The 10,000-nt window shown below is 38.3% G+C and overlaps 12 non-coding genes across 12 annotated transcripts; all 12 read left to right on the forward strand.

Moving 5' to 3' along the window:
* Window positions 1-110: 110 nt before the first annotated feature.
* On the forward strand, window positions 111-229 carry LOC132138017 (5S ribosomal RNA). The gene has a single exon (XR_009432330.1). It is a non-coding gene; the product is annotated as a 5S ribosomal RNA (ribosomal RNA).
* An 84-nt stretch (window positions 230-313) lies between these two features.
* Window positions 314-432, forward strand: LOC132138524 (5S ribosomal RNA). Its single transcript, XR_009432813.1, has one exon. It is a non-coding gene; the product is annotated as a 5S ribosomal RNA (ribosomal RNA).
* Window positions 433-1,003: 571 nt separating this feature from the next.
* Window positions 1,004-1,122, forward strand: LOC132138387 (5S ribosomal RNA). Its single transcript, XR_009432681.1, has one exon. It is a non-coding gene; the product is annotated as a 5S ribosomal RNA (ribosomal RNA).
* Window positions 1,123-1,206: 84 nt separating this feature from the next.
* LOC132138526 (5S ribosomal RNA) lies at window positions 1,207-1,325 on the forward strand. The gene has a single exon (XR_009432815.1). It is a non-coding gene; the product is annotated as a 5S ribosomal RNA (ribosomal RNA).
* Window positions 1,326-1,551: 226 nt separating this feature from the next.
* LOC132138915 (5S ribosomal RNA) lies at window positions 1,552-1,670 on the forward strand. Its single transcript, XR_009433190.1, has one exon. It is a non-coding gene; the product is annotated as a 5S ribosomal RNA (ribosomal RNA).
* Window positions 1,671-2,240: 570 nt separating this feature from the next.
* On the forward strand, window positions 2,241-2,359 carry LOC132138388 (5S ribosomal RNA). Its single transcript, XR_009432682.1, has one exon. It is a non-coding gene; the product is annotated as a 5S ribosomal RNA (ribosomal RNA).
* Window positions 2,360-2,443: 84 nt separating this feature from the next.
* On the forward strand, window positions 2,444-2,562 carry LOC132138527 (5S ribosomal RNA). The gene has a single exon (XR_009432816.1). It is a non-coding gene; the product is annotated as a 5S ribosomal RNA (ribosomal RNA).
* Window positions 2,563-2,789: 227 nt separating this feature from the next.
* On the forward strand, window positions 2,790-2,908 carry LOC132138726 (5S ribosomal RNA). Its single transcript, XR_009433008.1, has one exon. It is a non-coding gene; the product is annotated as a 5S ribosomal RNA (ribosomal RNA).
* Window positions 2,909-3,130: 222 nt separating this feature from the next.
* On the forward strand, window positions 3,131-3,249 carry LOC132138738 (5S ribosomal RNA). Its single transcript, XR_009433019.1, has one exon. It is a non-coding gene; the product is annotated as a 5S ribosomal RNA (ribosomal RNA).
* A 5,708-nt stretch (window positions 3,250-8,957) lies between these two features.
* On the forward strand, window positions 8,958-9,076 carry LOC132138060 (5S ribosomal RNA). Its single transcript, XR_009432370.1, has one exon. It is a non-coding gene; the product is annotated as a 5S ribosomal RNA (ribosomal RNA).
* A 560-nt stretch (window positions 9,077-9,636) lies between these two features.
* LOC132138750 (5S ribosomal RNA) lies at window positions 9,637-9,755 on the forward strand. Its single transcript, XR_009433030.1, has one exon. It is a non-coding gene; the product is annotated as a 5S ribosomal RNA (ribosomal RNA).
* An 84-nt stretch (window positions 9,756-9,839) lies between these two features.
* LOC132138761 (5S ribosomal RNA) lies at window positions 9,840-9,958 on the forward strand. The gene has a single exon (XR_009433041.1). It is a non-coding gene; the product is annotated as a 5S ribosomal RNA (ribosomal RNA).
* The last annotated feature ends 42 nt before the right edge of the window (window positions 9,959-10,000 follow it).

A 10,000-nucleotide genomic window follows, 5' to 3' on the forward strand; every position in this document is an offset into this window, starting at 1 on the left:
CCTGGGATTGCCAGGTGCTGTAAGCTTTTGGGTTTTCGTCCCTATTTATATAATGTACTGGAGATTACAGTGGCTGATCTTTAATTAGCCCTCTCTTTGCAGCAGCTTTCGCTTACGGCCATACCAACCTGGCTATGCCCGATCTCGTCTGATCTCGGAAGCTAAGCAGGTTTGGGCCTGGTTAGTACTTGGATGGGAGACCGCCTGGGAATACCAGGTGATGTAAGCTTTTGGGTTTTATTCCGAACTTATATAATGAACTGGAGATTAGAGTGTCTGATCTTTAAATAGCCCTCTCTTTGCAGCAGCTTTCGCTTATGGCCATACCAACCTGGCTATGCCTGATCTCGTCTGATCTCGGAAGCTAAGCAGGTTTGGGCTTGGTTAGTACTTGGATGGGAGACCGCCTGGGAACACCAGGTGCTGTAAGCTTTTTGGAAAATTTTCATTAGTTATGTAATAATCTTGAAAAAAAAAAAAAGAGTCAATGCCAGATCTCTGAATCTTAGAATGTTTGGTTCTGGTTATTACTTGGATGGGAGATTGCCTGAGAATAATACCAGGTGCTGTAAGCTTTTGGGTTTTCTTCCCTACTTATATATTGAACTGGAGATTAGAGTGGCTGATCTTTAAATAGCCCTCTCTCTGCAGCAGCCTTCGCTTACGGCCATACCTGGCTATGCCTGTTTAGTACTTGGATGGGAAACCGCCTGGGAATACCAGGTGCTGAAAGCTTTTTGGAAATTTTTCTAATTTTTTTACTTTTTGGAATTTTTTCACTAATTATATAATAATCGTGCAAAAAAAAAAAAAAAAAAAAAAAAAAAAGAGTCAATGCCCGATGTCTGAATCTTAGCATGTTTGGTTCTGGTTACTACTTGGATGGGAGACCGCCTGGGATTGCCAGGTGATGTAAGCTTTAGGGTTTTCGTCCCTATTTATATAATGTACTGGAGATTACAGTGGCTGATCTTTAATTAGCCCTCTCTTTGCAGCAGCTTTCGCTTACGGCCATACCAACCTGGCTATGCCCGATCTCGTCTGATCTCGGAAGCTAAGCAGGTTTGGGCCTGGTTAGTACTTGGATGGGAGACCGCCTGGGAATACAAGGTGCTGTAAGCTTTTGGGTTTTATTCCGAACTTATATAATGAACTGGAGATTAGAGTGTCTGATCTTTAAATAGCCCTCTCTTTGCAGCAGCTTTCGCTTACGGCCATACCAACCTGGCTATGCCTGATCTCATCTGATCTTGGAAGCTAAGCAGGTTTGGGCTTGGTTAGTACTTGGATGGGAGACCGCCTGGGAATACCAGGTGCTGTAAGCTTTTTGGAAAATTTTCTTTAGTTATGTAATAATCTTGAAAAAAAAAAAAAAAGAGTCAATGCCCGATGTCTGAATCTTAGCATGTTTGGTTCTGGTTACTACTTGGATGGGAGACCGCCTGGGATTGCCAGGTGCTGTAAGCTTTAGGGTTTTCGTCCCTATTTATATAATGTACTGGAGATTACAGTGGCTGATCTTTAATTAGCCCTATCTTTGCAGCAGCTTTCACTTAAGGCCATACCAACCTGGCTATGCCTGATCTCGTCTGATCTCGGAAGCTAAGCAGGTTTGGGCTTGGTTAGTACTTGGATGGGAGACCGCCTGGGAACACCAGGTGCTGTAAGCTTTTTGGAAAATTTTCATTAGTTATGTAATAATCTTGAAAAAAAAAAAAAAGAGTCAATGCCAGATCTCTGAATCTTAGAATGTTTGGTTCTGGTTATTACTTGGATGGGAGATTGCCTGAGAATAATACCAGGTGCTGTAAGCTTTTGGGTTTTCTTCCCTACTTATATATTGAACTGGAGATTAGAGTGGCTGATCTTTAAATAGCCCTCTCTCTGCAGCAGCCTTCGCTTACGGCCATACCTGGCTATGCCTGTTTAGTACTTGGATGGGAAACCGCCTGGGAATACCAGGTGCTGAAAGCTTTTTGGAAATTTTTCAAATTTTTTTACTTTTTGGAATTTTTTCACTAATTATATAATAATCGTGCAAAAAAAAAAAAAAAAAAAAAAAAAAGAGTCAATGCCCGATGTCTGAATCTTAGCATGTTTGGTTCTGGTTACTACTTGGATGGGAGACCGCCTGGGATTGCCAGGTGCTGTAAGCTTTAGGGTTTTCGTCCCTATTTATATAATGTACTGGAGATTACAGTGGCTGATCTTTAATTAGCCCTCTCTTTGCAGCAGCTTTCGCTTACGGCCATACCAACCTGGCTATGCCCGATCTCGTCTGATCTCGGAAGCTAAGCAGGTTTGGGCCTGGTTAGTACTTGGATGGGAGACCGCCTGGGAATACAAGGTGCTGTAAGCTTTTGGGTTTTATTCCGAACTTATATAATGAACTGGAGATTAGAGTGTCTGATCTTTAAATAGCCCTCTCTTTGCAGCAGCTTTCGCTTACGGCCATACCAACCTGGCTATGCCTGATCTCATCTGATCTTGGAAGCTAAGCAGGTTTGGGCTTGGTTAGTACTTGGATGGGAGACCGCCTGGGAATACCAGGTGCTGTAAGCTTTTTGGAAAATTTTCTTTAGTTATGTAATAATCTTGAAAAAAAAAAAAAAAAGAGTCAATGCTCGATGTCTGAATCTTAGCATGTTTGGTTCTGGTTACTACTTGGATGGGAGACCGCCTGGGATTGCCAGGTGCTGTAAGCTTTAGGGTTTTCGTCCCTATTTATATAATGTACTGGAGATTACAGTGGCTGATCTTTAATTAGCCCTCTCTTTGCAGCAGCTTTCGCTTACGGCCATACCAACCTGGCTATGCCCGATCTCGTCTGATCTCGGAAGCTAAGCAGGTTTGGGCCTGGTTAGTACTTGGATGGGAGACCGCCTGGGAATACCAGGTGCTGTAAGCTTTTTGGAAAATTTTCATTAGTTATGTAATAATCTTGAAAAAAAAAAAGAGTCAATGCCAGATCTCTGAATCTTAGAATGTTTGGTTCTGGTTATTACTTGGATGGGAGACTGCCTGAGATTGCCAGGTGCTGTAAGCTTTAGGGTTTTCGTCCCTATTTATATAATGTACTGGAGATTACAGTGGCTGATCTTTAATTAGCCCTCTCTTTGCAGCAGCTTTCGCTTACGGCCATACCAACCTGGCTATGCCCGATCTCGTCTGATCTCGGAAGCTAAGCAGGTTTGGGCCTGGTTAGTACTTGGATGGGAGACCGCCTGGGAATACCAGGTGCTGTAAGCTTTTGGGTTTTATTCCGAACTTATATAATGAACTGGAGATTACAGTGGCTGATCTTTAATTAGCCCTCTCTTTGCAGCAGCTTTCGCTTACGGCCATACCAACCTGAGGGCGCTAGAGAGCTAGTGAGAAACAGGAAGTGAGGTGGCTATAGAAGGGTGAAGAAGGTTCACCCAAAATTGTTTGTGTTTTTTTTTGTTTTTTGGTTATTTGAGTCTTAATAATTGTTTTTGTTTAAATTTTTGGTTATTTTTGTTACTTGTCCTCCCAACAGCATAGCTGTTTGGGAGGGATCATTTTGTTTTTTGTTTTTTGTTGTTTTTTTTCGTTTTTTGTTTTATTTATTTTTGAAAAATGGATGGAACTACGGCAACAGACATGGACTTGGCACGAGGAACACGGCGACAAATGACAAACGGACTGGAAAAAACTCAACGAGAAAAGGATGGACCTGAAAGGAGATTTAAAAGAACCTACACCAAAGAAGCTACAGTAGTAGTGGATTTGACTGAAGTGCACGAAGGAAAAGCAGAAGACATAATACAAGCGCTGAAAGATAAGTTGGATGTGACAAAAATATTAGCTGTAAGACCCAAAATGATGAAGGAGTACGAAATTACGTTTGAAAAGGAAGAAGATATTGAAAATCTGAGCGAAGGATTGATGATTAAAGGAAAACTATGTGAAATTAAGAAATTGAATAACAGAGAATTTGTTGTCTCTTTCATGCATCTGCCCGCTTACCTGGATGATGCAGAGATTCTACAGAAGCTGGAGGGATGGGGGGTAACTCCTGTCTCTCAGATAAGAAGAAGATTTTATACCGGCACCAACATAGAAGATGGAACGAGGTTCCTTAAGGTACAGTTCCCAAAAGAAGTGGCCTCCTTGCCCTACAGTACTCGAATTGAAATGGAAGATGGTCCACAATACTATAGAGTGATACATAGCAAGCAGGTGAGAACCTGCAGGTTGTGTATGAGCCCTGATCATGTGATGAAGGACTGTCCAGACTTTAAATGTTTTAAATGCTCGGAAACAGGCCACTTCGCGAGGGACTGTAAGGTGGTGATGTGTCCAGACTGCAATTGTGTACTGGACAAATGCGAGTGCTGGTATGGAGACCAGCAAAATGGAGAAGAGAGGGGGAGTGGGCAGATGCATGAGACAGACAATGAAGAGGAGCAAAGGGAAGACACCGGAGAAATGCAAAGAGAGGACAATGTAAGCAAGGACAATGAAAATGAGATTGAAAAGACTGAGTTAACACAGGACATTGTGGAAATGGAGGTACAGATGGAGTTAAATGAGGTTGGAAAAGCAGAAACGGAAGAGCCAGAAGAGACTGAATGGATCGGTGAGACGGACAGAAATAACAAAGACAGTGAAAACATGGGCGGAGACAGCACTGCAAGTACATCCAATAAAAGAAGAAGAAAAGTTAAGGTAATACCCAATTTAGAAAAAGCTAAAAATAAAATGTGTAAACAAAGTAATGAGGTGAAACAAGACTGTGGAAGAAGTGCAAAAGAGGGGGAGGAAGTAGGATAACGAAATTATGATGCTAAAGTTTGTCTTTTTATCTTTTTTAATTGTGTTGAAAATTGTTACTTTTAATGCAAGAGGGTTAATCAATGGTGTGAAATTTGAAAAAGTCAAGGAACTGTGCAGGGATGAAGATGTGATTTTATTGCAAGAAACAAACTGGAAAGAGAGTGTAATGGAGGATTTTAAAAAAAGATGGGAAGGGGAATTATTTTTTAATAATGCTGAGGGAAAAATAGGAGGAGGAGTTGCGATGTTAATAAGAAACGATAGAGGTATCAGGTCAAAGCAAATGTATAATGATACAAAAGGAAAATGCATGGCTGTAGAAATTAAGATGGATGAAGATGATTTTATTTTAGTAAACGTACATGCTCCAAATGAAGAAATAGAAAAGAAAAAATATTTTAATGTAATAGCTGAATTAATGGAAAAATGGAAGAGGGTAATAATTGCGGGGGATTTTAACACTGTTTTTAGTAAAATGGATATGGCTAACGGAATGGTTTTTAAATCGGATGGGGGAAGAAAGGAGTTAATTTCATTGATGGAGGAGAAGAACATGATTGATGTGTGGAGAGAAAGAAATGGGAAAAAGAGGGAATTTTCAAGAAGACAGCTGGTAGGGAATTTTATGTGTCAAACTAGAATAGACTACTTTTTAAGTACTAGGAATTTGGAATGTTTTATTGATGGAGTGTTTTATAAAGAAACGACTTTAAGTGATCACAAAATGGTGCAAATGAGAATGGATTTTAAAAAGGAAATGAGGGGACCAGGGGTATGGATTTTAAACACTGAAGTTTTAAAGGAAGAGAGTTTTAAAAAAGAGATAGAAAATAAATTAGATGAGGGGAAAAAAGACTTGATGTACATAGAAGATAAAAGGCAATGGTGGGAAAACATGAAATATGACATAAAGAAATATGTAATGAATTACTGTAAATTGTTACAAAAGGTAAAAAGAACAAAGGAACAAGAAATAAGAAAGACGTTAAGAGAGGAGTTAAATAAAAATGAAGTAAACGTGCAAAGAGTAATTGAAGTGGAGGAAAAGTTGAGGAAAATCGAAGAAGGAAAATATAAAGGGGCAACGTTAAGAAGTAAAGCTAAATATACAGTAGAAGGGGAAAAATGTAGTAGATTCTTTTTTAACCTTGAGAAAAGCAGGGCGAAGGCGGGAATAATTAAAGAACTTAGGAATAAGGAAGGACAAGTTGTTTTAAGCACGGAGGGAATTTTAAAGGAAATAAGCACATATTATGAAGAACTTTTTAGATCAGAGGAAGGGGATGAGGAAAAAAGGAACATTTTGTTACAACAGATAACACGAAAAGTCGGTGAGGGAGATAAAAAGGAATGTGATAAGGGAATAACAACTGAGGAAATTATACAAGCAATAAATCAGCTAAGTGTGAAGAAAAGCCCAGGAATAGATGGTATTGGAAGTGAGTTTTATAAGGTTTTTAAAGAAAAAGTAAGCCCGATTTTAAAAGAAGTCTATGAAGAGGTTTTTAAAAAAGAAAGAGTACACCCAAGAATGGGCTTAGGCTTAATGAAAATAATCTACAAGAGAAAAGGAGACAAAGCGGAACTGAGGAATTTTAGGCCCATTACAATGTTAAACACAGATTTTAAAATTTTAGCCAGGGTTTTAGCGAACAGATTAAAAAATATTATGCCAAACATAATAGAGACTAACCAGGCATATGGAGTAAAGGGGAGGGACATAGCAGATATCACGAGTAGCATAAGAGATATAATGGGGTACATAAAAGAAAAAGGAAAGGAGGCATATATAATAAGCATGGATTTCGAGAAGGCTTTTGACAGAGTGGAGCATGGGTTTTTATTGGCGGTTTTAAAACAATTTGGTTTTGGAGAGAATTTTATAAAATGGATCTCAGTTTTATACAGCGATATTTTAACAAAAGTTAAATGTAATGGTTTTTTAACGGAACCTTTTAAAGTTTTAAGGTCTATAAGACAAGGGTGTCCACTGTCAGCGAAGTTATATTCTTTGGTGGCTGAACCATTAGGGCTTTTAATAAACAGAGAGAAAAAAATAAAGGGAATAAAACTAGAAGAAAAAGAGGAACTGACTAAAATATTCCAGTATGCGGATGATACCACAATTATTGTTGAAAATATAGAAAGTGTTAAAGAAGTAATGGAAAAAATGAAATGCTATTGTGAGGGATCAGGTGCAAAAATAAATGAAGAAAAAACAGTATATATGAAGTTCGGAAGGTCAGAGGTTTTAACGGGGGTTGTTAAATTCCTAGAGGTACAAGAAATGAGGATTTTAGGAGCGGGGTTAGCAAAGAATGAGAAGGAAACTGTTGATAATATGTGGGATGAGACATTGGGAGGGATGGATAGGAGACTGATTTTTTGGAGAAACAGGTTTTTAAGTTTGAAAGGAAAAATTTTAATTGTAAACATGTTAATGTTATCAAAAATGTGGTACAAATTACATGTGATGCCATTGCCAAACTGGGTTTTTAAGAGAATAAAAAAGAGTATTTTAGAATTTTTATGGGAAAAAAAGCCTCCAAGGATAGCGTACAATACGCTGATAGGAAAACCAGAAGAGGGAGGGATGGGTTTAGTCGATGTGGAACAGAAGATGAAAAGCATGAGGGTAAAAGTGGTTAAGAAATATTTGGATGATAAGAAGAGAGATGAATGGAAGAAATTGATGGGTTTTTATTTAAATAAATGTGGGAATTTTAACCTTGGGGAAAACATTTTATGGATGAAGTTGAAAAGTTGGATGATGGAGGGGATACCACAGTTTTATAAAGAGGTTTTAAATGCTTGGAGGCTTTTTTTAACAGAGGTGGATTTTAATCCGGAGGGGAGGGAAGCGATTTTAAATCAGCCTCTGTTTTTAAATGACAAAATAAAGATACACGAGCGAGATATCTATTTTAAGAAGTGGCTAAAAGTGGGGATCGTAAAAGTGAGAGATGTTTTATGGGAGGTGAAAGAGGGATTTTTACCACTCCAAGTGATTAAAGATGCAATGGAGGAGGAGAAGGAGGATTTTAATGTCATGGTTTTAAAAAAACAGTATGAAGATGTCAAGAAAGCAATCCCAAGGCAATGGCTAGATGAGATTAAAAAGAAGGGAGAACGAGAAAATAAAATGTTGGTGTTTTTAAAATTTAAAGAAAAGAGGGTGGATTTTAATTTGTGTACTGTGAAAATGTTCTATGAGTTTTTTATAAATAGAGTTTTTAAAAAACCTGTTGCCAACCAGATTTGGTTAAGGCATTTTAATGAAATCGAAGAAAAAGACATTTGGAAGAATAGAACATGGAAATGGTTGGATGTAGATTTAGAATGTTTAGACTATTTTATCAGACAAAATGTGATCTATACAGAAATGAGATTGTGTATAATGCAGAAGGCAACAAATGCTCAATGTAAAGTCTGTAAAAAAGAAGATGAAGGTATTTTACATTTGTTTTTATTATGTGGAAAACTTAACCCATTTTTTAATGAACTGAAAGAAATTGTCAAAGAATTAAGAGAAAATGAAGAGGTGACTGACTGGAAAAGGTTTTTTATGCTGGGAATGACAGAGAACAAAGAAAATAAGAAACTTGTGAATTTGTTTTTAATCTTGGCAAAAAAAGCAATATTGAAAAGGAGAAATGTAGCCAGAAACAGAGATTGTATTTTAAACTTATGGGTGCTTTTTAAACAAATGGTTGAAAGTTATGTAGAAATGTTATACAATTATTTTAAATTGGAAAACCAGATGGCGGATTTTTATAAAATTTTCACAAATTATGTTATATGTATCTTTAAACAAAAGCATTTTTACATGCCAGGAGAAGATGATTAAGATGACATATTGTTATGTAATGTGAATTTTATTCCTTCAGCAACAAACTTCAATGACGATGTTAGTTTGATTATGAGATGAATGAAATTGTATGATTAAAAAAAAAAAAAATTAAAAAAAAAAAAAAAGCTATGCCCGATCTCGTCTGATCTCGGAAGCTAAGCAGGTTTGGGCCTGGTTAGTACTTGGATGGGAGACCGCCTGGGAATACCAGGTGCTGTAAGCTTTTGTGTTTTATTCCGAACTTATATAATGAACTGGAGATTAGAGTGTCTGATCTTTAAATAGCCCTCTCTTTGCAGCAGGTTTCGCTTACGGCCATACCAACCTGGCTATGCCTGATCTCGTCTGATCTCGGAAGCTAAGCAGGTTTGGGCTTGGTTAGTACTTGGATGGGAGACCGCCTGGGAATACCAGGTGCTGTAAGCTTTTTGGAAAATTTTCATTAGTTATGTAATAATCTTGAAAAAAAAAAAAAAAGAGTCAATGCCAGATCTCTGAATCTTAGAATGTTTGGTTCTGGTTATTACTTGGATGGGAGACTGCCTGAGAATAATACCAGGTGCTGTAAGCTTTTGGGTTTTCTTCCCTACTTATATATTGAACTGGAGATTAGAGTGGCTGATCTTTAAATAGCCCTCTCTCTGCAGCAGCCTTCGCTTACGGCCATACCTGGCTATGCCTGTTTAGTACTTGGATTGGAAACCGCCTGGGAATACCAGGTGCTGAAAGCTTTTTGGAAATTTTTCAAATTTTTTTACTTTTTGGAATTTTTTCACTAATTATATAATAATCGTGCAAAAAAAAAAAAAAAGAGTCAATGCCCGATGTCTGAATCTTAGCATGTTTGGTTCTGGTTACTACTTGGATGGGAGACTGCCTGGGATTGCCAGGTGCTGTAAGCTTTAGGGTTTTCGTCCCTATTTATATAATGTACTGGAGATTACAGTGGCTGATCTTTAATTAGCCCTCTCTTTGCAGCAGCTTTCGCTTACGGCCATACCAACCTGGCTATGCCCGATCTCGTCTGATCTCGGAAGCTAAGCAGGTTTGGGCCTGGTTAGTACTTGGATGGGAGACCGCCTGGGAATACCAGGTGCTGTAAGCTTTTGGGTTTTATTCCGAACTTATATAATGAACTGGAGATTACAGTGGCTGATCTTTAATTAGCCCTCTCTTTGCAGCAGCTTTCGCTTACGGCCATACCAACCTGGCTATGCCCGATCTCGTCTGATCTCGGAAGCTAAGCAGGTTTGGGCCTGGTTAGTACTTGGATGGGAGACCGCCTGGGAATACCAGGTGCTGTAAGCTTTTTGGAAAATTTTCATTAGTTATGTAATAATCTTGAAAAAA

The sequence above is a fragment of the Carassius carassius genome, unplaced genomic scaffold (genome assembly GCF_963082965.1).
Source record: "Carassius carassius unplaced genomic scaffold, fCarCar2.1 SCAFFOLD_57, whole genome shotgun sequence".
NCBI classification, from domain to species: Eukaryota; Metazoa; Chordata; class Actinopteri; order Cypriniformes; family Cyprinidae; genus Carassius; species Carassius carassius.